Here is a 27,935-nt window from a genome sequence, read left to right as displayed (position 1 = left end):
ATAGTCAAAGCTATGGTTTTTCCAGCAGTCATGTATGGATGTGAGAGTTCGACCACTAGGAAGGCTGAGCACTGAAGAATTATGGCTTTTGAACTGTGATGTTGGAGAAGAACTTTGAGAGTCTCTGGAACTGCAAAGAGATCAAACCACTCAATCGTAAAGGAAATCAGTCCTGAATATTCATTAGAAGGACTGATACTGAAGCTGAAGCTCCAATACTTTGGCTACCTGATACAAAGAACTGACTCATTAGAAAAGACCCTGATGCTGGGAAAGATTGAAGGCAGGAGGAGAAGAGGATGGCAGAGGATGAGATGGTTGGATGGCATCACAGACCCGATGGACATGAGTTTGAGCAAGCTACAGGAGTTGGTGATGGACAGGGAAGCCTGGCGTGCTGCAGTCCGTGGGGTCGAAAGAGTCAGACACGACTGAGCAACTGGACTGAACTCAATATCACCATTAGTATATCCTTAGCAAATGTGTGGCTATTCACACAAAAAGGAAAATACTATGTATCACTTTCTATCATGTCAAGAGAGGTTTTGATACCAAATGAGTTTTTAAAATATTTTTGATGTTTACAGCTATTTGAATTTTAGAATTGCTGATAAGAGATCATGGACTGTATCTTCGTCAGATAACCTATTCATGAGTCAAAATAGCCCTGCCTGCCACTGCTATTTTCTGCTCTTGGGTGATTCTTTAGCTTGCATGGTGGAAAATGATCTTCAGCTAAATGTCCCAGGGCTTTTCTGTTTCTTTTCACAAATGATTACAACAGTATGATTATTCTTCAAGATAGAAAATACCAGACTTTACTTTACCATCCTTACTTTAGTTTGAATGCATATTTACATTTCAATTAATTTCCCCCTCATATTAAGGTAATGGAATTTACCTTAAAAGTTTCATTTGAATATTCTTACATAGTTTTTAGATTTGTGTACAACAGCCAGAGGATGATTTTTTATAGTATTTATCCAGTATATAATAGAGATATATTGGATTTTAAAGGATTTAATAAAAATGGACCAAGGCATAATATCTAAAAAGAATGGACACAAAAGTTAGGGTGAAAGCTTAATGTATAATGTAGATAGAAAGACTGAATTCCAGCTTGTCCATCTTTGGTGGGGCCTGACTTCCTTTTTGTTAGCTCAATCTAAACACCACATTTTTGTGAATATGCATCACATTCATTTTGGATTATTTAATTTAACTTCCTTTCCAGATGAACTAGCTTTATTAAATGCTTGCCATGGATGGGCAAACAGAGTTTATGCAGGCTATAAATATCTATGATTAGTTTTGTATAGTATATTGCAATCTAAGGTGTAGCAATTATGCATAATATTTTCTCCCAAGCTTGATAAACCATTTGGGAACAAAAAGAGGAAAAAAATAACTAAAAAGTAATTTATGCAAACCCCATGAATGTGCAACATTTTCAAGCCTTATATTGCTCTGAGATCCTGGTCAGCAGTACATATACATACAGAATTAAGTCTTGTCCCGAGCTAAAAAGAAAAAAAATAAGTTTGACTCTGTATATCTTAAAAATGGATATATTGTAAAAGTTATATTACCTGTGTTACCAGTTTTGATCCTTTCAAACCACTTCCTAAAACTGAAATATTTCTACATATATTTATCTATTATATTTATTCTAATAGATATAATACAGAAATATAGTTTTTAATGTGCCTATATTGTTGACTTTTTGCAAAATCTCTAGTTGTATGTTTCTAACCACTATTCAGTTCAGTTCAGTTCAGTTCAGTTCAGTTGCTCAGTCATGTCCGACTCTTTGCGACCCCATGAATCACAGCACGCTAGGCCTCCCTGTCCATCACCAACTCCTGGAGTTCACTCAAACTCATGTCCTTTGAGTCAGTGATGCCATCCAGCCATCTCATCCTCTGTCGTCCCCTTCTCCTCCTGCACCCAATCCCTCCCAGCTTCAGAGACTTTCCCAATGAGTCAACTCTTCGCATGAGGTGGCCAAAGTACTGGAGTTTCAGCCTTAGCTGAAAGCACTATTAGGATAGTATATTGTATGGTATGGGCTTCCCAGGTGGCTCAATTGTAAAGCATTCACCTGCTAATGTAGGAGAAACAGGAGATGCAGAATCAATCCCTGTGTCATGAAGATCCCCTGGAGAAGGATGGCAACCCACTTCAGTGCTCTTGCCTGGAAAATTCCATGGAGAGAGGAGCCTGGTAGCTACAGTCCATGGAGTGACAAAAGAGTCAGACAGGATTGAGAACATGTGCCATTGTGTGGTATGCAATATACATAAATGATATACATTCCTTGCGTGAAAAGTCTAGAACTTGTAAATAAAATTAAAAACGTATCCCTGCTTTTCAAGACATCTAAATGTATGAAGAAGACAGAACTTGAACAAATAAACATGATAAGACAGGGTGGACAGTGCTAAGTGATACCAAAAATGCCTATCTGAAATATAAAGTGATCCAAAATAAAGAGAGAAGCATGCCTTTGGGCAGTACTGGGGTTATATTTGGAAGGATATGGAATCTGAATAGGTTCTTGCAGGACAAAGAGGACTTTGAGTAAAAAAAAGGAGAGATGAAAAAGTAGGGTTATTCCAGGTGGATGAATCACGTAAGTAAAGTTACAGAGAAAAACTATTTCACAATACAACTGAACCATGGCGGGTAGAGGACAAATCATTCTTGGCTAAATTTTCTGACCATTTGGATTTCCTATTGCATCTCAAACTGACTATTTTCCAACAAGATATGTATCATCTACTACCCCCAGCCAGCCTCTCATTTTTCATGCCCAAAAGGTCAGTAATCATTTTTCCTTCATTTCACCCTATCTATTATTCAGTAATTTGTCTGCCCGTTCATTTATTTCACTCATACATGCAACAATATTTTAAATACTTACTATGTAGTAGACAATAAAGATTAAAAATGAATAAAATGGTAAGTTTTATCTTATTAAATTCACAGAAAATAAATTATAATATAGTATATTAGGGATTATAGCAGCGAGTTATAGAGAATGCTATGGGAGTGATGGCACCATTTTTCTCAATTTGGCCAAAATTTGCTACAATGTGGCACACAGTCTGCTCACCACTGAGAATTTAAAGATGAATGCAACTTGGTCATTGTCCTCCAGTTTTTCCCTGTCTGATGGAGAATAAGAACAAATAGATCATTGCCATACGATGACTAAGAGCTGAGATGGATGTATGGCCACAATATGTGTTGACTAAATCATCTGGAGGATAAAAGCAGTTTGAGGTTTTGCCTCCTATGTGAAGCTTTGCCTACTCCACCTCTCATAGTAAACAACAGTGAATCAGCTTAGGTTCATAATTGAAAGAATAAAAAGAGCTATAAGGAATGGAAGCTACACTTCAGATATAGAGAATCCTTGTAATTTTCTTGGAAGAGGTTTCTCTGCACTTTTAAAATCCCATATTCTTAAGAGCAGCATATATATGTCTTAATGACAACATAGCCTATACACTCTACTTACTTTAATGCATAATAGATTTAGTTCTAATTTTCTTCTTAGTGTGGTTAAGTTTTTGCTCTCCATGTATTAAATGTGCTAACAGAAACCTATACTCTTTAAAATGTTAAAATTATTAATTATTCCCCATCTTGATCTTCATCTTTTCTTACTTGAAGTGTCTTATGCTTTTACCTCAGTTTACATGTGCCAGTTTCTTGATTGTTTTTATCACTTATTTTAGTAGCTGATAGTTTGAATTTCTGTTATGATTGTTGACTAAGACTGTAAATGATTTTCATGTTTGAGAAAAATTGGTTTTATTTCTTTTCACTTCAAATCCTTTTCTTGGTGGTGCTTATACTTGTCAATTGTACTTTTGGATGTGAGCAGATAAATAGCAGTTCTAATAATATTAAATACAACTTATTTGATTATAAATGATAAAAACATAACTCAAACTAGTTTAGTCAAAAATAGGTATATTGATTTAAAATATACTAAACTATCTCATAAAATTAAACCGCTAAAAGTACAGAGTTCATCTGGGCTTCAAGTTTAACCAGACACAGGACATCCACAACTCTGCATTGCCTCCATTGCTCTTTTTGTAGGTCTCTTAACTTTTTATTGCATGATGAATTGCTTTATCTCTATAGAAGGAAATGTAGTTGCCAACAGCTGCTGCTGCTGCTGCTAAGTCACTTCAGTCGTGTCCGACTCTGTGTGATCCCACAGACGGCAGCCACCAGGCTCCCCCGTCCCTGGGATTCTCCAGGCAAGAACACTGGAGTGGGTTGCCATTTCCTTCTCCTATAGTTGCCAACAGCTAACAAGTTTCAAATCCCTTAGCTATTACCATCAAGGAAGACAGAGGAGGGACTCTAACTTAGCCTCAGATTTTTAAAAAATATAGTAAAATATTACATGGATTTACTCTCAGAATCCATCTCTAGAAGTATCAGTTGTGAAATAATTGGGAATAACGTAGCAGAAATCAGGCAACTAGAAACTTTCTCTGTCTCTATTGAAGAAGTAGGTGTATCAGCCAGGGAGCCACACCCATTCTTGTCTTCTACAAATGATATATACTACAGAACCTGAACGATGATGTTGGCATTGTTTACCGATGCATCTCCGGAGTCTACACGTTAATTATATAGTTTCTCAAAATGTGGAGTATTGTCAGAGACATACTAGTCATCTTTCTTTAGAAAATGCTTCTTTATTTCTGAACTAAGAAAACAGAAAGTGACATTTCTGTGATTAAGACAATCTACTAGTTTTACATGAATCCTTAAGAGAATTGTGATAACCTAATATCCATACTTCAAGTGAGGAGAGCTATAAAAAGGAATTCTGGGTAACCAATTGGCATTGGGTTTAGCAAAAGATCCTTAAAAAATCAGTGCATGAAGTAAGCAGTGTACTTATCCTAAACTACAGAATGTGAACATCATTTTTAGTATATGAGTAAGTTAATTGTGTTTCTCTGTGTTTACTATAAGTTGATTAATCAGTCCTTCAAGACTATAGGAATATTGAGAATAATTCAGCTCTGTTGAAGAAAATATATAACGAATTCATATAAATAACTCTTTATATTACTTTATCTCATCTAATTATATGACCTGATGTATACATCCTTCAAAATAAGATGTGTAATATATTTTTAACTAGGGCTGATATACTTTGAATTTTAAAATTTCACTTGAGGGGAAAATATTTTATATGTGTTGTTTCTTTCTGTGCCTAGAGTTTATGATGGGAATCTCCAAGTGACTGTTAATTACTGATAATTTGAAAAAAATAGATTCAGCTTGGAATATTTTTTCTTCCTTTTCCAGGAAAACAACGAGGTGTTTCTTTTCTTTAGCAAGATTATTTCTATTATTGGTTTTACCTCAGTTGTTTAAGTCTCTTCAGAGGAATTCAAGATAGTGGATTTTTGCTGTTGCTAAGTCACTTCAGTCATGTCCGACTCTGTGCAACCCCATAGATGGCAGCCCACCAGGGTCCTCTGTCCCTGGGATTCTCTAGGCAAGAACACTAGAGTGGGTTGCCATTTCGTTCTCCACAGTAGATTTTTATTTACACTTTAATATATTTCATCATATCTCTTTTGATATTGACAATTATTGTTACTATATTTTTTTATAAAAAATGAACCAACCTCTATTGAATGCTTTCATTGCGCCAGGTACCGTGCTCAACATTAACACTCATCTACTTATTATTTAACATCAATTCATAAATTTCTTCATCTAACAAATATTTATTGAGTTCCCGCAGTGTTTTAACACAACCATTCTCTGTATCCAAGATTTTTATGGAACAGTTAAAGAATATCTATAAACAAATAGATAATATGTGGTGTTGAGTAATGAAAAAAAAAAAAAACTGTGAAAAAATAGGCAGGCTAAAGGAAGAGTAGCAAGGGATGCTTTTTTTAGATGCTATATTGAGCATAGATCTGAATGAAATGAGGGAGTAAAGTATAGGAATACCTGGGAAAAAAGTCAGGCATTGAGGCTAGTAGTTGTGAAGTCTAAAGAGAAAGTTCTGGAGAGTTGTGCATGGGAGAATAACATCATTTGATTTATACTGATAGTGGTGGTTCAAAGTACAGTTTCTAAGATCAGCCCAAGCTCCTGAATTTGGATGTGGGCTAATTTGCCCTGGCTACATGGCCATAGCAAGTTACCTTACCTCTCTGGGCCTGTTTCCCATTTATTGTATAAGGACTTTGCATATTCCTTTCTTGTTTTTTTGGAAATAATAATTAAGTGAGGAAACTCAAATAGATTAGCACAGTATTTGGCACATAGTGAGTGTCTGAGAAATGTTTGCTCTTATTATTATTGTCTTAGTTTTCCTATTGTTGCAAAATGAGATTATTTTCCTGCTTTAAGGTATGGTTGTAATCCATGGTTCCTACCTTATGGACAGAACTTCTAGACCAAATGCACAGCTAAGAAGTATATTCTATCATACACCTGGGTCTACTGAGGCGTGGGCTGTCATTTGGGGGAACTCTACACTCTCTTTAATTGCTTTCCATCAAAGGAAGAATAAATTGAGGATGATTAAATTAAGTGAACTGGAGAAAGCCTATTACTAATGCAAATCATTATAAAAGCTTCAGTAGGCAAAGAAGTAAAAAGCTAGAGAATATAATGTAGTATCTTTGGATAGTCTTCTGGTAGACAATTAAATTGCTAAAAGTGAGACAGTGCCACTAATAATTGCACGTTTCGTTTAGGATATAATTATTCACTGTGGCCTTGCTAGCTTTCTTAAGCTTAGAAATGGAAGTGACCCTTTTATTCTGACTGTACTGATTCCTCTGAGTATCTAAAACTGTCTCCATTTATCTTCATTCACCTTGTACATAGTGCATAAGGAGGGAATACTTGTCTCTTTTAAGACTAGAGTGTCAGAGGAAAACATTCATTCCTCCACAAGAGGATAAGGAATACTTACCTCTCTGGAGATAATAAATATGCTGGCTTACTACATGTCTAATATCCCAAGTGAAAAAGCTATTTCTGGACAAAAATGTTTTAAAAACAGTGATGAATTATGGTAAATTATAATGGTTCTAAAACAGCCCAATTCTCTACTCAAAATATGTCATAAATTAAGCAAAAAATAAAATAAAATAAAGACTATTCTTTAGCAAAATGCTTAAGGCCACTACCCAATAATTATTATGTGACTAGTTACCAAACACATAATTATAGCCTCTGTTTATAGAGTTTCTTTCATTTTCAGAGACCTTTTATGGTCACTCTTTTTTTTTCCCTTAAAATAATAGTAATAATACCTAATATTTTTTTGAGAGTACTTTCTACGTGCCAGGTATTTTCCATAAATTATCTCCTATAATTCTCACAATGACTCTTATATGAATTCTATTATTCCATAATTTACAAATCAAAAGCTGAGATTCATAAATGCTAAGTAATTTGCCTAAACTTTCATAGATACTGAATTACAAATCCAGTTCCTAAATCTTCTCCTTCAATATGACCCTATATAGTTTCTCTTGCAAATTTATCCTCTGGCAAGAAAACAGGACAGGGATGACTGCTCTTTAAAATAAAAAGAAAAAGAAAAAACCTTTTAAGTAATTTTTAAAATAGCATCCAAGAACTTAAGTAATTTGAACAAGATGGCATAGTCAATCAGAGGCAAGCAGGACAAAAACATCATCTGAGAAGGATGAAGAGTCCTTGACTTTGTGAGTAACAGCCAGATATTGCCCTTTCATGAAACCACAAAGCAGAAAATAAAAAAATCAAGCCTCAAAATTTTAGATATAGAAAATATGTACCAACCAATTAAAGTTTCTAGCTATATAAAGGTGGACACAATTTCTGCTGCAAGGTTAAATTAAGTTTACTTTGAGCATTTACTTTTCTTTTTTTCCTGAAATCGTCAACTAGCTCACTCCTTCTAATAATTTTGGTCACAGTTTAAATATCATATCTTCTGATAGATCTTCCCTGACTCCCTACAATACCAACACTCTTCCCTATCTCAATCATTCTCTAACCCTACAATATCTTCATAGGGCTCACTGTTCTGTGAAATATATGAACATATTTTATTTACCTATTTTTTGTCCTTATTTGTCTTCATTGCTAGAATATAAGTTAAATTACAGTGTAACTTTGTCTATTTGGTTTGTTACTCTAGTGTTTAGATGAGTACTTTGTGCTCATAACAGATGTTCAAAAAATGTGCAGTGAATGAGTTGAATGAATGAATGAATGGACATGGTATAATCACTGAATCCTAAAAAAGCAATTTAGTTACCAATGTGTGTGTTTGTGTATATGTATCAATCTGTATATGGATAGACACAGATATACAGACACACATATACACACATGGCGTTTTTAAATCTTCAGATCTATTTTTAACTCTAGATCTTTAATTAGTAATCAGATCACCAACCATATTGATAAAACTTGGAAAAAGGCCTAATGGCCTAATGAAAATATAAATTCAAAGTTTTCTTTAATGTCTTTAATGAAGAACAACCAATCAAGAGAAAAATAAAAACCTGTCCTCCAGACTTCATTAGGAAGCGTCTCAAGCCCACCAGATTCACTAGTATAATACTTCAGTGTGTGTTAAGCAATCTAAAAGGATTCAAAAAACAGCAAAATAATTGGACAGAATTTAATAAAGTAATCAGGTTAAAGTTTAGATTTTAAAATAATCCCCAATGTACTGTAGAAATCATTTAAACAAAAGAACATAGAATTGTCACTATATCAGGGTATTTAAACATTTTTGTTGCTTTCCTGTTTAAATCAAAATAGGCAATTACATAGGTTCAAATAAAAAATAAATGACTTGAAAGCTTTGTTTGAATGAATAACAGATACACCAGTTGAATGTAATTATTAAGCTTAGTTAGTCTAACTCATATCCTCAACAAACAAAATCTCTGATTATGGATATGACTCAATTTTTTTCTTCGCATATTACCCATTAGTAGTTCTAAGATGATCTGAGCCAAGTTTTGAAAAAGCTTCATGAAGCTGATTTTTATTACTATTCTTGATCTCCTATGCTTAGGCTTTGTTGGTATTAATCTACAAACTGCAGATGCTGATAAAACTGTGCATGCGAACTGAGATATCACTTTTGAAAGAAAGTAATATAATTTTGATAGGCTCCATAACAAGACAATTGGATCTGGAATTGGATGCAGGGAAGGTTTTCCAAGGAAGTGACCCCAAATTTGATCTTAAGTATGAATAAAATTTCATTGTGATAAACAGGACAAGAGGGAAGTGGAAGCAGGCAAAATAGCTTGACAAAGCTTCCTATGTTGCAGACAACATGGAGCTTTAAGAAAATTGAAAAACCCAGGTGGCCAGAAATGAGAGATTGAAGTAGCAAGAAGTGCTACATGATGTAGGAGAGGTAGAGGGCAGAATCATGTTGGCCCTTGTGGTTTAGGATTTTCTGCCTTTCTTTTTAATAAGAGGCACTGAAAAAAATACAATGTGTGTGTTTGTGTGCATAAATGTGTGTTTGTGTGTACATGAGGCAAAAGGGCAATGTGTTAAGTTTGGGAAATATAAATAGGTATCAGTGGAGAAGAATGAGTTTCATCAGTCAGTTATGATTTTGGGGTGATATCAAGAACAACAATATAAGAAGAAATGCCTTTGCTCTTAATCATTTCCCTTTAAATCCCCCACTATACCTTCGATTTTTAGTTTGTACCCAGTGGCTTCGTTAACTTGAGGATTAATTGTCTAGTATGTGAAGCACTGGTCATTTCACTCTTTTTTCTCTTGATGATTTAGAATGGAGGAAAACCTTTCTAAAGTCAAATAATGAATGAAGTAAAACCTGCTGGAGGTCTACTCGGCATCCCACCCATGCAATCTCTTTTCTTGGAGACTTACAAGTACTACCCATCCCTGCCTCATATAGCCGACTACTTCAGCAGAATACAGAGAATCAGTCACATAATACTGAGAGGCTCAGTGTAAATGAAAACACAGGTCCCTCATTTAAAAATTATTAAGACTTCTTTGATGATAGTAGCAGTATAATAAACTAAGAATGGAACTCTTCCAACCCTAAGTTTTTGTGCTACTGCGTAGACTGCATGACTATATGGTTGGCCTTAGAAACTTGGCCTGTTGCAGCCCAAGGAGTGAACTTGATTGGGTCAGAAATGGTTATGAAGTAAAAAATCTCACCAATGAGGCATGGGAGAAAGGATATTTTGGTCAGTGCGTTCTGGGAATTTTCCTTTTTCTTAGGAGAGGATAAGGGAATGAATGATCTCTTTGTTGCCTTGTGTTATTCTTTCTGGATTTGATGGGTGAAAATTTTGTACCCATCCTGAAAGAAGCAAATGTTTGTGACGGCAGAGATCAGAAATGAAAACAACTGATATAGTTGATCATATTGCTGTGCCAATAAATCAACCAAGCCAGACACCCATCATGAATCAAGACTTTCTACTACAGTAATAATACAAACGTATTATTGTTTGTCATCTTGAGTCAGGGTTTTTGTTATTAGAAGGCAGAAGCATTCCAAATGACAAATATAATAAAGTCTCTCAAACTAAATTTGCTGAATGAAGCATTCCTTTTTCAGTTAATAATATTTACTGCATTGTTAAATATTTTTTAGAGCTTTCCATGCTTAGAAGAAACGGGTATTACATAGGATAACAGAAGTTGGCAGTTTATTTCTCAAAAGATAAAGAGATTATATGACAAAAAATAAAATGCAATAACACTATCTATGCTGGCATATTCTAGGAAAATAAATGTTTAATCACAAGATAGCTGCCAGGTAAGTAACACTATTCCAGTTTTGGTTCCTTTAACATTAAATATGAATATGTATTTTGATGCTATTTTTGTAAGAAAGCTTTGTAATGAAAGAAGATATCATCCAGAGACCTCGAAAGGAAAAAGAAAATGACCACAAACTGCTATTAGATAAGCTAGCAAAAGACAAGAGAAGAGCTACAAAATTTAATCAGAATAAAATTATGTAAAACAAAAGTGGTAATGTTTTCCCTGAAGAATTAATTAGAGTAGCTCTCCTAATCTGCAACACCCTCTTCCAGCCATCTCCTTCTCAGTTTGTATATATGTGGTTATACATACCCTTTAAACGTGAATAAAAGAAGGAAACACCAAAGGATCTATCTACTTTGCTTTTGTGAATCTACAGGATGACCAAAGCTAGGCATTTTGGTTTTGTTTACTTACAGAGTTATTTTTAGGAGCTGAAGTGAGCACAGCATATGATCACATGTAATTGTCTGGATCATAAAGGCAATACAACGGCAAAGGCAAGTTTGAAGCCAGGTCTAACTCTCAAGCCTGTGTTCTTAATTCCTACAAAGCAGAATTTTTGTTCATACATAAAACAATAGGTACAACAAAAGGGAACCTCCTGGTGCTGATGACAACAATGAAGTAGAAGCAAATGTTACACAGAGAGTTTAGTCACATTTTAATTGAAATGATTCTGTTCCTGAATGAATCTTTAAAGGCTAAGTAGGAATTTTATATGTCAATGGTAATAAGTAAGCTTTTTGCCAGAAAGGATAACATGTATACATATTTACTGCAGCTAAATACTGTGATCCTAAGGTTGGTCCAACCTATTTGCTGTTGTGCTTTGTTGCTTCAGTTGTGTCGGACTCTGTGCGACCCCATGGACTGTAGCCCACCAGGCTCCTCTGTACTTGGGGTTCTCTAGGAAACAGTACGGAAGTGGGTTGCCAGGCCCTCCTTCAGGGGATCTTCCTGACCCATGGATCAAACCTGGGTCTCCTGCATTGCAGGCAGATTCTTTTACCATTTTAGAGAGGTTAATAGAGAGTCATTTCCTAGGCAGGTTGATAGGGAGTCTAGGGGTCCCCAAGGAGAGAGGGGTCTGGAATTCTCAAGGAGGAAGAAAGGACAAACTTTTTTTCTTTCTCCACATTCCTTAGGATTATATACCAATAATGTATCCTGCCTAAGGACAGTCTTTGGATTCAACCTTCTGTTATCTTAAAATGTTAATTATGGGAGTAGACCTGGTCTTTACAAGGATGTATCTTGCCTGAGGACAGTGTTATCTTAAAATGTAAATTATGGGAGTAGGTCTGATGAGGTCTTTAGAACCTCCAGACATTCTTTGGATTATATAACCTCATTGTTAACACTAGCAAGCGGGTACTCTTTCTGCCCCCTTCTGATGCCTATGTCAGAAGCTTTCTCTATCTCTTTTATACTTTAATAAAACTTTATTACACAAAAGCTCTGAGCGATCAAGCCTCGTCTCTGGCCCCGGATTGAATTCTTCTCATCCAGGGGCCAAGAATCCTGGTGTCTTAGCGTGATTCAACAACAACCTTTCAATAAGGAGAACCTATTTAGGGAGGTTAATTTGACAATACTGCACAAGTTGACCTGGGGCAGCTGAGACTAGGCAGTAGGTTCCTTCCTACACCTTGATTTTATCCTTGCCCCAAAGAGAACCTAAAATCTTCTTGGAGAAAGAGGCGATTGAAAGGCAAAATGAAAAATGAAAATAATGACTTTACAGAATATTTCAATATAAAAGAAGGGAAATGTATTCCATGGAAATACATGATTACTTTCTAAATGAATCACAGAGATGAAGTGTTTAGATGTTCAAAACACACAGAAGATACTTTTCAATGGATTGGTCAGGGCAGTTGTGTATTGGGTGGGTGGGGAAGATGTGAGACAGGTTTCAAAGAAAGGATAGGTTAAAGTATGGGAATGGAGAGTATTGCGGGATGGTAGGAAATTGGGCAAAAATACAAGAGCAGACTAGTGTAAGCAAAAACAAATGTGACAAAAATTGAGACTTAAAAGAAAGAAGAAGAAAGAATAAAGTAGAAAGTTGATTGGTGCCAAGTCCAGATGGCCTTGACTATTAGCTATGGCTTTGAAAGTAAGCATCATTAATACCCAAGAAGTTTATTGAGTGGCATGCCAAAAGTGTAATATAGGGTCGTTCATGTTGCTCGTGTTTTTCACGACATGGCTGGATGGCATCACCAATGCAATGGACATGAACTTGGGTAAACTCCAGGAGGTGATGAGGGACAGAAAGGCCTGGTATGCTGACGTCCATGGGGTCACAAAGAGCTGGACATGACTGGGCAACTGAACAACAACAACCTGTTGCAATACTGGGCAGAATGAATTAAAAAGGAAAAGTCTAGAGTCAGAGAAACTAGTCAATAGCATGATGTACTAGGGTATGGATATGGCAGTAGGTATGGAGAGACACAACTTAGGGACACAACTTAGAGTCATGACACTAGACGACTTAGTGACTAAACAACAACAACAGCAATGGAGAAAATAAAGGCTATTATAATAAAAAAGCCAATTCAAATTAACTGATAGGATAAGAGGGCAAGGGGCAAATAAGTGTCTCTGATGATTTCAATACTTTAGCCACTAAGACAGGTATAAATCTAGAAAGTATTAGTTTAAAATGATGAAAAATCATGTAGCTAGAAATATCCAGGAAGCTGTCTTGTAGTGGAAAGCAGAATATAGACCTGAGACATACCTTCTTGGAGAATACTGCTGCAATTATTGATGGACCCTCCAAAGTAGAGAGCATGTGCAAAGAATTGCAGAGTCTTGTGGGCTTTCTTGTTTCAAAGGCTTTGGCTCCTTACTCTGCTTGGAAATTTCACATCTACTTTCCTACCTGTAAATCTTATATTTACCTGTAAAGTAACAGCACAAAAGTCATTCTAACGTAGCTTTCTTTGACAATTGCAGAGTATTATTTTTTTTCTCTTTTGTTCCTTCAACACCTATTTATTCATTAACCAAACATTCACTGAGTATCTACTGTGGTCCTAACATTGTTCTAGGTGTAAGGGAACCAGTGATGAACAGAACAATGTTTTTGCTATTGCAGGTATGCTTAATCTTCTAGTTTAGACAGTCAACTAATCGATCACAAAGTAGTTAATATTTCAAGTAATGATCAATGTGTTTAATTGAAGAGCTGTTTTAGATTGTGTGTTCAGAAAAGTCCAACCAGCAAAATGACATCTGATCCAGGACCTAAAGGCAGTAAGTGAATAAACTTACTGGACAAGGAGAATGTTCCAGGTAGAGCAACCAGCAATTGCAATGACCTGGAGCATGAATGTGTTTAACATGTTTGAGAATCAGCAAGAGGCTAAGATAACTGGAATTGAATGGGTGTATCAGGTGGAGTGATGACTGACAGGAAAGAGTAACCAAACTATTAGAGGCCCAGAATTTTAGGGTATGCTAGGTCATACTTAAGGATCTGCAAAGTCATTGGAGGGTTTTCATTAGTGAAGTTAACTACTCTGAGTGGCATTGGCTCCAGTCAGCAATCACATCAACCTAAGTGTTGCAAATGCAGTGAATAAGGTCAAAGGTATAAGCAGAGTTCGCTGAGCAATGTTAAAATGCAGTTGAGAGACATGAAAAGGATAGCATAAAATTTTTTTAAGTGTATGTTTGGATTATTGGGGGAGATAAGAGACTAAGAAGTAAACAGTCAAGGGAAAGAAAGAGAAGAAAAACCTTACGCTAGTTACCCTGTGCCTTTTCCCTCTAGCAGGTTGTATGTTCTTTCTTCTGGCTTACTCATGCTCCCCAGCTGACACCTCCTCTGAAGAATACCCCTAGATTAGATGGAATCCCCTCACTTGAAGCTAGGCCCTCCCAACGCCTCCTCATGGCCAATAACTGACTGAGGCAGGAAACAGAGAGCCAGCCCTTCTTCCTCCAGGAGGGAATGATGCTGAACTGTAGTGTTTGTTCTACAGCTTTCCTCTGTACTTTACCTGAGATCCCATCCTTGCTCATCCCCTTTCCCACCAAATCTGTTTTCACTCCCCTACTTCTAAAGAGCTTTTCTAAGGAACACTCCCTCCATCGAATTTAGGCTTTGTTCTCAAAACCTAACTTAAGGCAAGTTTTGTACTGTCTACTATTTACATTTTCCACAGTACCTAATAAAATGCTAAGTATGCCATCAATGCATAATAAATGAAAGATTGAGGATAAGAGGAGAAGGGGAGTGATAGAGGATGAGATGGTTGGATGGCATCAGTGACTCAATGGACATGAGTGTGAGCAAACTCAGGGAGATAGTGGAGGACAGAGAGGCCTGGAGTGCTGCAATTCATGGGGTTGCAAAGAGTTGGACACTACTTAGCAATTGAACAACAACAAAACAAAGGAACAGACAACAAGTATTATAAACGAGTAGAGAATGCAATCTATTAATATTGTAAAATATCATGTGATGCCTTAGCAATCATGATACTTATTTCCAATTTAAATAATTTGAGCAAACTAACAGAAAAATATTACATATGAATGAATAATCATTTATTCATATATAATCATTTATTCATATTTTATGTGTAAATAATTCAAAATGTTTATAATAACTCACCCATTCTATGTTTAAGATAATCATCCATATTTCCCACTTTTTTGTCTATAAAACAAGTAAGAACTTTTGCAAATTAACTTCAGTACTTTCTGTCTCTTCAGAAGATTCTTATTAGATACTGATGAATATGCTGAACTGTTCCATCTTACCATCTTCCACTACATTTAACTTTAGTCACCTGACTACACAGGAGTCCTGAGGAAGACTTAATGATTTGTTGAGATTGGGAATGTTAAACCTAATGCATATGATCTAATGAGATAAATCATAAGAATATTCTACACTTAGATGGAAGTCTATGATTGCAATATTTGATTTCCTTGGGAAAAATAATAATTAGAAATTTCTCAGAGAATTGTATTCAGAGAGACTAATTCTTTTGTAGTATGTTGCATATCCCTCTCCCTTTACTCCTACCCTCTGCATTCATCCTAATAAACTTCACTTATTTTCAAGAAAAATTTCATAGTTTTCTCAGATGTCATCTAATATACACTTTTAGTTTGGTGTCATGCTTTCATAGGTTTTATTTCATTTTGTCTAATCACTGAACTTTCCACCCAATTAACCCCAGTATTACACATCTCTTACCACGTGGTTTATGATCGTATATCCATTTTGAATTGCCAATCTAAATAAAACTCCTTGCTAATTAGAAAACTATTATAATCATTACATTGTAATATAACCAAAAATTATTAGCCTCATTAGTTTTATAATATTCTTTCAAATTTACTCTTCTGGTAAATCCATTTCTAATTGTTTCAAGTATGGACTGGACAGTACCTGGAAAATGCAGATATATGGTCAATTTCCTAAAAATTATTGATCTTTTAATATGGAAATCATTTTATATACTGGCCACTGGCTATATATTTTCATGGTATATGAGAAATGCTCGGTGTTTAAAGACCTTAATTAGGTGTATATTAGGTTTGCGTTTAACACACTGGTATATTATTCACTGGGAGTAAAATTTACCTATGCTTAAGATAAGAATTGAGTTTTTTTTTTCTTTTTGCTCTTTTTTTCATATTTTCTTTTGGATATTAAATTCTTTCAGCATCATGTGTTACAAAGATTATTCTTCCCCCTTCAGTCACTTATATTTCTGCTGAAAGTCATTGATCATAGTGTACGTGTGGATCTATTCTGTACTTAACATCTTTCTGTCTACATTTATATAAATGGCACACCATCTTGATTACTTAGGTCTGCACAGGTGGAGCTAGTGATAAAGAATCCACCTGCCAATGCAGGTTAGGTGTAAGACTTCAGTTGGATCTCTGGGTCAGGAAGATTCCCCAGAAGAGGGAACAGCAATCCACTCCAGTATTCTTGTCTGGAGAATCCCATGGACAGAGGAGATTGGCAGGCTACAGTCCATAGGGTCGCACAGAGTTGAACATGACTGAAGCAACTTGGCACAGAACAGCACATAATAAAACTTAAAATATGCATATAAACAAATGAAAATGAAAATGCAACAACCCCAAACCTATGAGATTCAGTAAAACCAGTGCTAAGGGGAAGGTTCATAACAATACAAGTTTACCTCAAGAAATAAGAGAAAAATCAAATAATTAACCTAACTTTACACCTAAAGCAACTAGAAAAAGAAGAAATGGTTATTAGAAGGAAAGAAATCATAAAAATTAGGGCAGAAATAAATGAAAAAGAAACAAAGGAGACTATAGGAAAAAATCAACAAAACTAAAAGCTGGTTCTTTAAAAAGATAAATAGACAAACCGTTAGCCAGACTCGTAAGGAAAAAAGGGAAAAAAAAAACCCACAAAATTTGAAATGAAAATGGAGAAATCACAACAGACAACATGGAAATACAAAGGATTATAAGAGATTACCATCAGCAACTATATGACAATAAAATGGACAATGTGGAAGAAATGGATGAGTTCTTAGAAAAATATAACCTTCCAAAACTTAACCAGGAAGAAATAGAAAATCTTAACAGATCCATCACAAGCATGGAAATCAAAACTGCAATCAAAAATCTTCCAACAAACAATGCAATCCCTATCAAGCTACCAACGGTATTTTTCACATAATTAGAACAAATAATTTCACAATTTGTATGGAAATACAAAAAACCTTGAATAGCCAAAGCAATCTTGAGAAAGAAGAATGGAATTGGAGGAATCAACCTGCCTGACTTCAGACTATACTACAAAGCTACAGTTATCAAGAAAGTATGGTACTGGCACAAAGACAGAAATATAGATCAACGGAACAAAGAGAAAGCTCAGAGATAAATCAACGCACCTATGGACACCTAATTTTTGACAAAGGAGGGAAGAATATATAATGGAGAAAAGAAAATCTCTTTAACAAGTGGTTCTGGGAAAACTGGTCAACCCCTTGTAAAAGAATGAAACTAGGACAGTTTCTAATACCATACACACAAATAAACTCAAAATGGATTAAAAATCTAAATGTAAGACCAGAAACTATAAAACTCCTAGAGGAAAACATAGGCAAAACACTCTCTAACATAAATCACAGCAGGATCCTCTATGACCTACCTCGCAGAGTAATGGAAATGAAAGCAAAAATAAACAAATGGGACCTAATTAGATTTAAAAGATTTTGCACAATGAAGGAAACTATAAAAAAGGTGAAAAGACAGCCTTCAGAATGGGAGAAAATAATAGAAAATGAAGCAACTGATGAATAATTAATCTCAAAAATATACAAGCAGGTCATGCAGCTCAATACCAGAAAAATAAATTACCCAATCAAAAAATGAGCCAAAGAACTAAACAGATATTTCTCCAAAGAAGACATACAGATGGATAACAAACACATGAAAAGATGCTCAACATCACTCATTATTAGAGAAATGCAAATCAAAACCACTATGAGGTACCATTTCACGCCAGTTAGAATGGCTGTGATCCAAAAGTCTACAAACAATAAATGCTGGAGAGGGTGTGGAGAAAAGGGAACCCTCTTACACTGTTGGTGGGAATGCAAACTAGTACAGCCACTATGGAAAACAGTGTGGAGATTCCTTAAAAAACTGGAAACAGAACTGCCTTATGACCCAGCAATCCCACTGCTGGGCATACACACCAAGGAAACCAGAATTGAAAGAGACATGTGTACCCTAATGTTCATCGCAGCACTGTTTACAATAGCCAGGGCATGGAAGCAACCTAGATATCCATCAGCAGACGAATGGATAAGAAAGCTGAGGTACATATACACAATGAAATATTACCCAGCTATTAAAAAGAATACATTTGAATCAGTTCTAATGAGGTGGATGAAACTGGAGCATATTATACAGAGTGAAGTAAGTCAGAAAGAAAAACACCAATACAGTATTTTAATGCATATATAATATATATAGAATTTATAAAGATGGTAATATGACCCTATATGTGAAACAGCAAAAGAGACACAGAATATAGAACAGACTTTAGGACTCTGTGGGAGATGGTGAGGGTGGGATGATTTCAGAGAATAGCACTGAAACATGTATATTATCATATGTGAAATAGATCGCCAGTCTAGGTTTGATGCATGAGACAGGGTGCTCAGGGCTGGTGCACTGGGATGACCCTGAGGGATGGGATGGGGAGGGAGGTGGGAGGGGGGTTCAGGATGGGGAACACATGTACATCCATGGCTGATTCATGTCAATGTATGGCAAAAACCACTACAATATTGTAAAAAATTAACCTCCAATTAAAATAAATAAATTTAAAAAAAAAAACTTAAAATAAGGTTAAGTCATCTACTATTTTTCTTTTTTAATATTCTAGGAAAGTCCTTTGTTGTTTCCATTAAAATTTCAGAATCAGTTTGTCAACTTCTGAAAGCAAATTTTGAAAAATAACCATTTGGAAATTTTAACTGGGAATAAATCTATAAATGTATTTACAGAGAATTGATATCTTAATGATATTGAGGCTTCTGATCCATAATTATGAAGCATTTTTCCTTTCCATAGTTTTTCTTTTATTTCTTAATCACTTTTGATGTGTTAAGAGTACAGATTTTGCACATTTTTATTAGTATCTGTATTTCATATATTTAATTCTATTTAAAATTTTAATTTCCAATTGTTTTCATCTAGTATATAGAAATTCAACTGGTTTTTCATTAATGATCTGGTACCCTATAGCTTTATTAAACTCCCTTAACAGTCACAGTATTTTTTGCTACTTTCTGTAGGATCTATTTGCACAGATATTTGAACCTTGTTCAACAGAAGTTTATTCCTTTTTTCTAATCTGTGTGTCTTTTATAGTTCTTTATTGCTCTCTTATCTTTAATGACCTTTGTTGCTTTATTTAACTGGATAGAATGTGTAAAGTTGAATAGATGTGATAAGAACAGACATCTTTCACTTACTACTGATTTTAGAGGGAACTGTCCAGTTGTAAATTATTAGGATTTTAGCTGTAGGTTTTTCTTAGATACTCTTTTTCAGGTTGAATAATTCCCCTTTTTCTTATATTCTGATAGTTTTTATCATTTTTTTTAAATTAAGAATAAATGCTTGGGAGGGAGCTTCAAGAGAGAGGGGACATATGTATACCTATGGCTGATTCATGTTGATGCCTGGCAGAAACCAACACAATTCTGTAGAACAATTATCCTTCAATTAAAAAATAAATAAATTTAATTTAATAAAAGAATAAATGTTCAATATTTTCAAATGCTTTCTCTGGACCTATTCAGAAGATCACATAGTTTCTTTTTAATTTAGTCAGAATTACATTGATTGGCTTTCCAATGTTAAATGAAATTTTTATTGGTTATATTTGATTTGATCATGATGTATTTATCCTTTGTATTTCTTGTTAGAATTTATTTTGTAAAATTTTGTTTAGATTTTTTTTTCATCTATGCTCATAGAGATACTTCTCTGTAGTTTTCCTATAATATTCTTGTTTGTGCTTGGCGTCACTGTAATTTATAGAATTATAGGCCTTATAGAATGATTTGGGGAAGATAAGTTATTTTTTAATTTTTTGGAAGTTTTGGTAGAGTATGTTTATTTCCTTTTTAAATGTTTGGGAGAATCCACCAGTGAATCCCTCTGGACCTGTAATTCTTTTTTTTTTAATTTATTTGTCTATTTGTCTGTATACAGGCTTAAGATTTTTTTTTTTAATACAAAAATAAAAAAAATCAGGGTATTTATTTTTTCTCCAAATTCCTGGTTTAATAAGGTCTTGTTTACTTTGAGAAAAAAAGGTCCCAAACATCAGGCTGTTCACAAAAATAACCCACAGTATCAAATTAACTTTAGAAAACAAATCTTAAGACTATTACACTAGTTATTTTTCTAGAGGATGCATTTAACATGCCAACTCTCATTCACAAAAACACATTGTTACATTTGTGCTGAACAGCCGCACATAGCACTCTTATGTGGGGTATAACACATATACCTCTAACTCAAAGCTGCTCTCAGGTTCTACTCAACTAATGAGACTGCCTTTGTGGTTAGGGAAGCAACTATTGTATGAATGGAAAGAACTGTACTCCCTGTATATTATTTTGGAGACAGTTGATAAAAACCATACATGCTTTTTATTGTTAAGTCATAAAGAGGTATCAAAATTAAAAGCAAAAATTACAGGGTAAGACTTAACGTAACTACTAGGAGGGTCAAAGGAACTAGGCGCAGGGCAATATGAATTAATGAACATGGGAAGGACAAGGATGGGGAGAACAGTGAGCATGTGCTGAAGATACTAGGGGAGAGGATCTGGTGAAAATTTTGATCTTAGACAAGCATCTATGTAAAGAAATAATGGGACAGGCTTAAGATTTTTAACTAAAATTCCAATACATTTATGGTTGTAGAACTATTCTGGTTATCTGTGTCTGTGATATTTGGTAGTTTATGACTTATAAAGAAATTAGTACTTCACTTAATCTTATACTGTCTTTACTATATATGGCAGTTATTCATCATTATCTATAGCACATATATGATAACTTTTCCTCATATCTATAGTTGATGCAAGAGGAGAGTGAAAAAGTTGGCTTAAAGCTCAACATTAAGAAAACTAAGATCATGGCATCTGATCCCATTACTTCATGGGAAATAGATGGGGAAACAGTGGAAACAGGGTCAGACTTTATTTTTTGGGGCTCCAAAATCACTGCAGATGGTGACTGCAGCCATGAAATTAAAAGACACTTACTCCTTGGAAGGAAAGTTATGACCAACCTAGATAGCATATTCAAAAGCAGAGACATTACTTTGTCAACAAAGGTCCGTCTAGTCAAGGCTATGGTTTTTCCAGTGGTCATGTATGGATGTGAGAGTTGGACTGTGAAGAAGGCTGAGTGCCGAAGAATTGATGCTTTTGAACTGTGGTGTTGGAGAAGACTCTTGAGAGTCCCTTGGACTGCAAGGAGATCCAACCAGTCCATTCTGAAGGAGATCAGTCCTGGGATTTCTTTGGAAGGAATGATACTAAAGCTGAAACTCCAGTACTTTGGCCACCTCATGTCAAGAGTTGACTCATTGGAAAAGACTCTGATGCTGGGAGGGATTGGGGGCAGGAGAAGAAGGGGACGACAGAGGATGAGATGGCAGGATGGCATCACCAACTCGATGGACGTGAGTTTGAGTGAGCTCTGGGAGTTGGTGATGGGCAAGGAAACCTGGCGTGCTGCAGTTCATGGGGTTGCAAAGAATCGGATATGACTGAGCGACTGGACTGAACTGAACTGATAGCTGATGCTGGCATTTTTCCTATTTATACTCTTGGTCTTTAAAATTGGATTCTGGGAATAGATTAGAAAGATATATGATACAGATTAATTGCATACCTCAGAGTCTTTCAAATACTTTTTAATCTGCACCAGGGTTACTGAGTTTCCATCTAACCTAACATTTTCCCTTCTCTGTCATGAACTATAGAGGGTTCTTTATTGGAGTGGTTTCATTTTTACCATGGTTGGGATATCTAGGTTTTACTACTGCATGGTCAGCTTTCATTTGTAATGTTCACACTAACAAGCTTGAAGCTTAGTGAAACTTCATAGGCCATTTCAGAATGTCCAGAGACTCAGGCTGGGTGACTTACTTTTTTAGCCAGTTCCACTGCTAGTGCTTCAATATTTTTAGTTCTTGTTTCACAGAAAGGGCAACTTCTATAGGGCATCAGCCGTTTGCAGGAAGCCTCATTCCTGCGTTCTGCTATGCACGCTGTCTATTTTCTCTGCTCAGGTTTCCAAGTGGATACTAAGAGCCCAGTTTTTAAATCAGTGACTGATTCTCTCTATTCAACTACAACTCTGGTTTACTACTCATTTCTGGCATTTGAAGAGTTTATTGCTTTTTTGTTGTTTGTTTTTTACCTTTGCAATTACATCTTTCCAAATGCAACTCAATGCATTTTAAACAAATCTCAATTCTTCTCTCAATTCCTGTTATAATGTATACATATTATACAATATACATTATTATATCTCTTGGGCACTAGTAAGAGATGGCTAAAAAAGAAAAAAAAAAAATATGTGTTTTCCTAGCCTCCTACTTTCTGGCAACCATGACTCTCAGCAGTATATATCTCTCTTTAGGACAAATTCAACAACAAAAAACATCAGAATATCTATAAAAACAGTGACTCTCAAATATGGGAAGGAAAAGTTATTTTTCCTGCAATCTACTCAGTATTGGTGGTGTGGATAAAAATATCTCTTTAGAACTATTATCTTGAGAACTTTAGAATTTGAGATCTTATCTTAATTCTGTGTGGGAGGACTGCTTCTGACAAGCTTAATTTTTTTTGCTCCAGATAACTCACCTCTCAACTTGTCAAGTCTCTGATATGAGATTCAGTGTTAAACAAAGAGTCACATTGAAAGACTTACACAAGTAGAAAAGTTTAAAGTAAGGCAAGATATGGCTCTCATTAATGAAGAGAAATATTCTATAACCTCAGAGATGATTTACAAACGGGCTTTCTCTAATTTAGTCAGGTCTTTGTGACAACTCTGGATAAATATGAAAGGGGGTCAGATTAATTTTTTTTCAGTTCAGTCTCAGTTCTTCAATCCTGTCTTTGAAAGATTTTATTTCTTGTTCCATTTCATATTAACATAAGCTGAAAAATAAATGTTCATTATTTAAATTAGCTGAGCCAAGGTATCAACAATGACACCCTGTCATAAAACAGAGAATATCTTCCTTATGAGGACTGTAAGAAAACATCCGTTAGTCAACTGCTTGGTTTTCTGAAGGCCACTCCGGTTTTTTCATTCCCTTTGAAAAATTCACAGGTAGTTCAAAAGCATGAGCATCTACCTTTAACTTAATATATCTACTGCTATTCTGTACTCTTAAGCTTGACATTGTCGAAGGAGAAATATACAATAATGTTGTTTGTAAGAAAACTGTTGTTAAGCCTGTGAAGCAGTTTAATGCCTAATACAAAGTGGTTATCAGCAAAAATTGTTACTAAACATATTAATAGTGTTAATGATATATTAATAGTTACCAATAATTTTAAAATAACCATTTATATCTTCTGTAGTAAAGAATCGTTGCTCTGCTGATGTCTTCCCCTCTACCCTCTTGGCATTATTCTTTTTCCAAATCTTTCAACTTTCTCTTCTCTCCTGCTTTGCAACTCGGTTCTTATAAGCCAATCGGCTCCATGCCTACTGCAAACATTTAAAATAAAGATTTTAAAATTTCTATTGAAAACTATCATTAATATTTTAGTTGCAACAGCATGTATATTGTAAACTGTGTCCCTTTTTATCTTATTTTTTCTTTGAGTATATCTCTGTATGACAACCTATGAATCCAAAATTCGTGAGGTCAAATACTGGATGTTACATGAGTATATCCAAATCGCCAGGGCACTACTGGGCACAGACCAAAGGTGGAATGAACAGTGGGTGATGATGGTAATGATAACAGAGATGTATCTTACAGCTCTCTGTGGAAGTTAGATTTTTTTCTAATGCTTAGATACAATGAATCTATGACATTTAATAATAGGATTAATGAATTAGGTGTTATTAAGGAGTTCAACTTCAAATAACAAGCTACATCTCATAATATATTATCTTCTGAAAATAAAACTCCTTTAACTCCTTGATCTTCACGCAACCATGCCTTTCTATATATCAAAATAAAAGACTCTGAGTTGTTACACATACTCCCACTTTGAAAAGTCTAGAAAGAACATTTTGAAAGATAAAAATGTTCTCAGCTAAGCCTGTAACGATAAGTATTGTTTGATCATCCTTTCACAAATTTGATTCCTCCTTGTAGTTGAATAACTTACAAAATGCCATTTTTCTATATCTGAGCTGTATTTTGAGTTTCAGAAACTCAAATGAACATCTGAAACAACAAATCATATTCCATACCCTCTCTCCTCAACAAAATATGATTTCTCAAAAATCACTTTCTTACTGAGTGAGGTCTTGTCTTGTATGTCAAGTTTTTGCCAGAAGCCAGTTTTTATTGCCAGGTTATAAGCCTCTAAAATAGTAGCTCTATTATGAAAACACTGACACAACCTTAGCCATAGTGATGTGAATGGCACCAGTATAATACACTGAACACAGCATCAGCCATTAACTCAAATAGCTTGATTTTGCCCCATTGTTGTTCATCGTCCCCTATACATTTGCTATAATGCCTGTGGTGCCTTTCAATACCACTTAACTATAGGCTGTCCTCCAGGAAATGTCAGGCACAGCCACCTCCGGTGACATGCAGACATGTGCTAGTTAGCACTGGTTTGTCACTGAGATTTTAACTTGAACCACTTACTTTTTTTTTTTCTTTAAAAATACACTCTTTTACTGAAAGAACACACACCCCTAAGCTAGGCTGTAATGTGAAGCTGCCAACTTACCTCATTATAGCCTATTGTTTTTAGGTAGTCGACTAAATGAGGAAGATGTCTGAGTCAACCGGCTGTTTACAGAGCAGAGGAAGAAAAACGTGCTTGCCCCCCCATTTTCTACTTAACCGGTTCTTGAATCTTAATTGTGTCAGTGTTTTACTCGAATCGGTAATGTTATAACACTGTTTTAAGTAACAGTGTGATTTAGGATTATAGCTTAATCAGACTGAATTATAAAATGTGGAGCATGTGGTGAGTTATCAGTGTGGGCAGGGTCATCAAACCATGCAAAATGAAACCTTAAGAGAGAGACCCCAGAATCTCAATTGAAGAGAAAGAAATACATTCCTCTCCTCAAGGGTAGTAAGAAATTCTCAGGAAACAGGCTGAGAAAATGTAAAAAAAAGATACCACAAGGTTTCTGGCTCATAGCACTAGAGCTAAACAAAGTACAGCTTAATTACATATATGGTTTTCTTACTTTCTCTTTAAATCTACAGACTTCCGGTGGGAAATTTATGTAAGACACACACAAATCTGTGGCAAAGATAGGCACAACAATTTGCATTAACAATACCAATATCCTTACGATAATTTTCTTCCAGAGTGGTTGGCTAATAGTGAAAATCTCAGCAAATTCTAACACTATAATTTTTATGGGTGGTTAATAAATTCATGGGGTTTCCCAGGTGGCACAGTGGTAAAGTAGCTGCCTGCCAATCCAGGAAACTCAAGAGAAGTGGGTTCTATCCCTGGGTTGGGAAGATCCCCTGGATGAAGAAACGGCAACCCACTCCAGTATTCCTGCCTGGAAAATTCAAGCCTGGGGGCCTAGAGTCCATTGGGTCATAAAAAACTGCTCATGACTGAACAACTGAGCATATACACATGCAATAACTTCATGACATTACATCTGAATCTCCAAAAGAAAGATTGACTAAATGTATGAGAAACAAGTCTCGATTAAAGGACAAAAGAATATTATTTTTGCCCATACCTTGCTAATGTCTTCTAATACAAAATAGAACGTTGGCAGTTTTGATGCATCTGCTTAATTTTTGAAAAATCATGAACTGTGATGTCAGGTCACAAAGAAGTAGATAATATTATTGCTCTTTTCCATCTCTAAATTAGTCTCATAAAATTTTTTAAGTTGGAGAATAAGTTGCAAGTTGTATTAAAAACTGTAAAGGAAGTTAGAGAAATTATTTTTCCAGTCCAAGGTGTACACTGAAGAAGTAGGACCACAACACTTGAGTGCATTGAAATTCTAACATATGCAGAGTTCAAATACAGAAGCAGTGATGGGGCTGATTGAAACAGGAGGGAAGTGTATTTGTTTTTTATGATTAAGAAGTAACCACAAATTTAGCAGCTTAAAACAACATCCATAGTTATCTCATAGTAGCTGTAGGTCAGAAGTCTAATGGGCTCAGCAGGGTATCTCTTCAGAGTCTAAAAGCAGAAATCAAGGTGTTTGCAGGGTTGTGTTCCTTTGTGAAGGCTCTACGGGAGAATCTGCATTCTTCTTCACTTAGGTTGTAGGTGGAATTCAGTTCCCTGTAGTTGTATTGCAGTTGTGGGTCCCGGTTCCTTGCTGGCTGTCAGCTGAGGGCCTTTCCCAGTCTTAGAGGCCTCCCACATTCCTTGGCTCATGGCCTCCTTCCTTGCTCTCCAAAGCCAGTAACAGCAGGTTGACTCTTCTTTCTGCCACATTTCTCCAATACACTCATTCTCATTCTGATGTTTCTGCCTCCCTCTTACTTTTCTACAGGCCCATGTGATTAGGAAACTGAGCCTGACCTTATGGGACCTTCTAGGCATAGGCCCTTCCCCCATATCCTCTGCTTCAGCTCTTCTCTGAAGAACCTAGATAACAGTATTTGATGCATATTTCCTAATATTTTACATATTTACAGATGTGCAATCCCTCCTGCATAAAATGAAAGATGTTCACTACTTGATGGTTGTGAGCACATAGCCCCAGGCCTTCTCCAGCCTAGGGATTGATAATGTTAACCCCTGTGACACCACCCTGCTACTTCACCAGCAGCTAGTCAGAGGATTGTGCATGAGCTGATCGCATACCCTGCGACCCCAACCTCTCTTACCTGGCTTTTAAAAATGCTTTGCCAAAAAATCTTTCAGGGAGCTAGGGATTTTTTAAAGAGCTTGAGCCACCTGTCTCTTTGCACAGCCGTGCAATAAACATTTCTCTGCTCCAAACTCCAATGTTTTGATTTGTTTGGTCTCACTGTGCTTTGGGAACACCCACTTGCATTAATAATTACATCGATGGATAATCTAGGACAATCTCCCTTCATTAAGGTGCATAACACTTTCATCATCTGCAAAGTCCTTTTACCATAGACGGTAATACCAAAATAATGTAAAGGGTAGGGGTGAGGGCAGGGAAGAAGACCAGAGAAACCAAAATCCTATCTACCATAGAGGGTATTATATTCTATCTTTTTTCAATTACTCAAAAGGAAAATTTATAACTTTCCTAAGTTAAGTAAAACAAATTGTATTTTCTGAGTGATTTTCCAAAATTTTAGTTTTATTAGTGTTATATAATGCTCAGGACACC

Source organism: Bos taurus, chromosome 7 (assembly GCF_002263795.3).
Source record: "Bos taurus isolate L1 Dominette 01449 registration number 42190680 breed Hereford chromosome 7, ARS-UCD2.0, whole genome shotgun sequence".
NCBI lineage: Eukaryota > Metazoa > Chordata > Mammalia > Artiodactyla > Bovidae > Bos > Bos taurus.
This window is presented reverse-complemented; position numbering follows the sequence as displayed.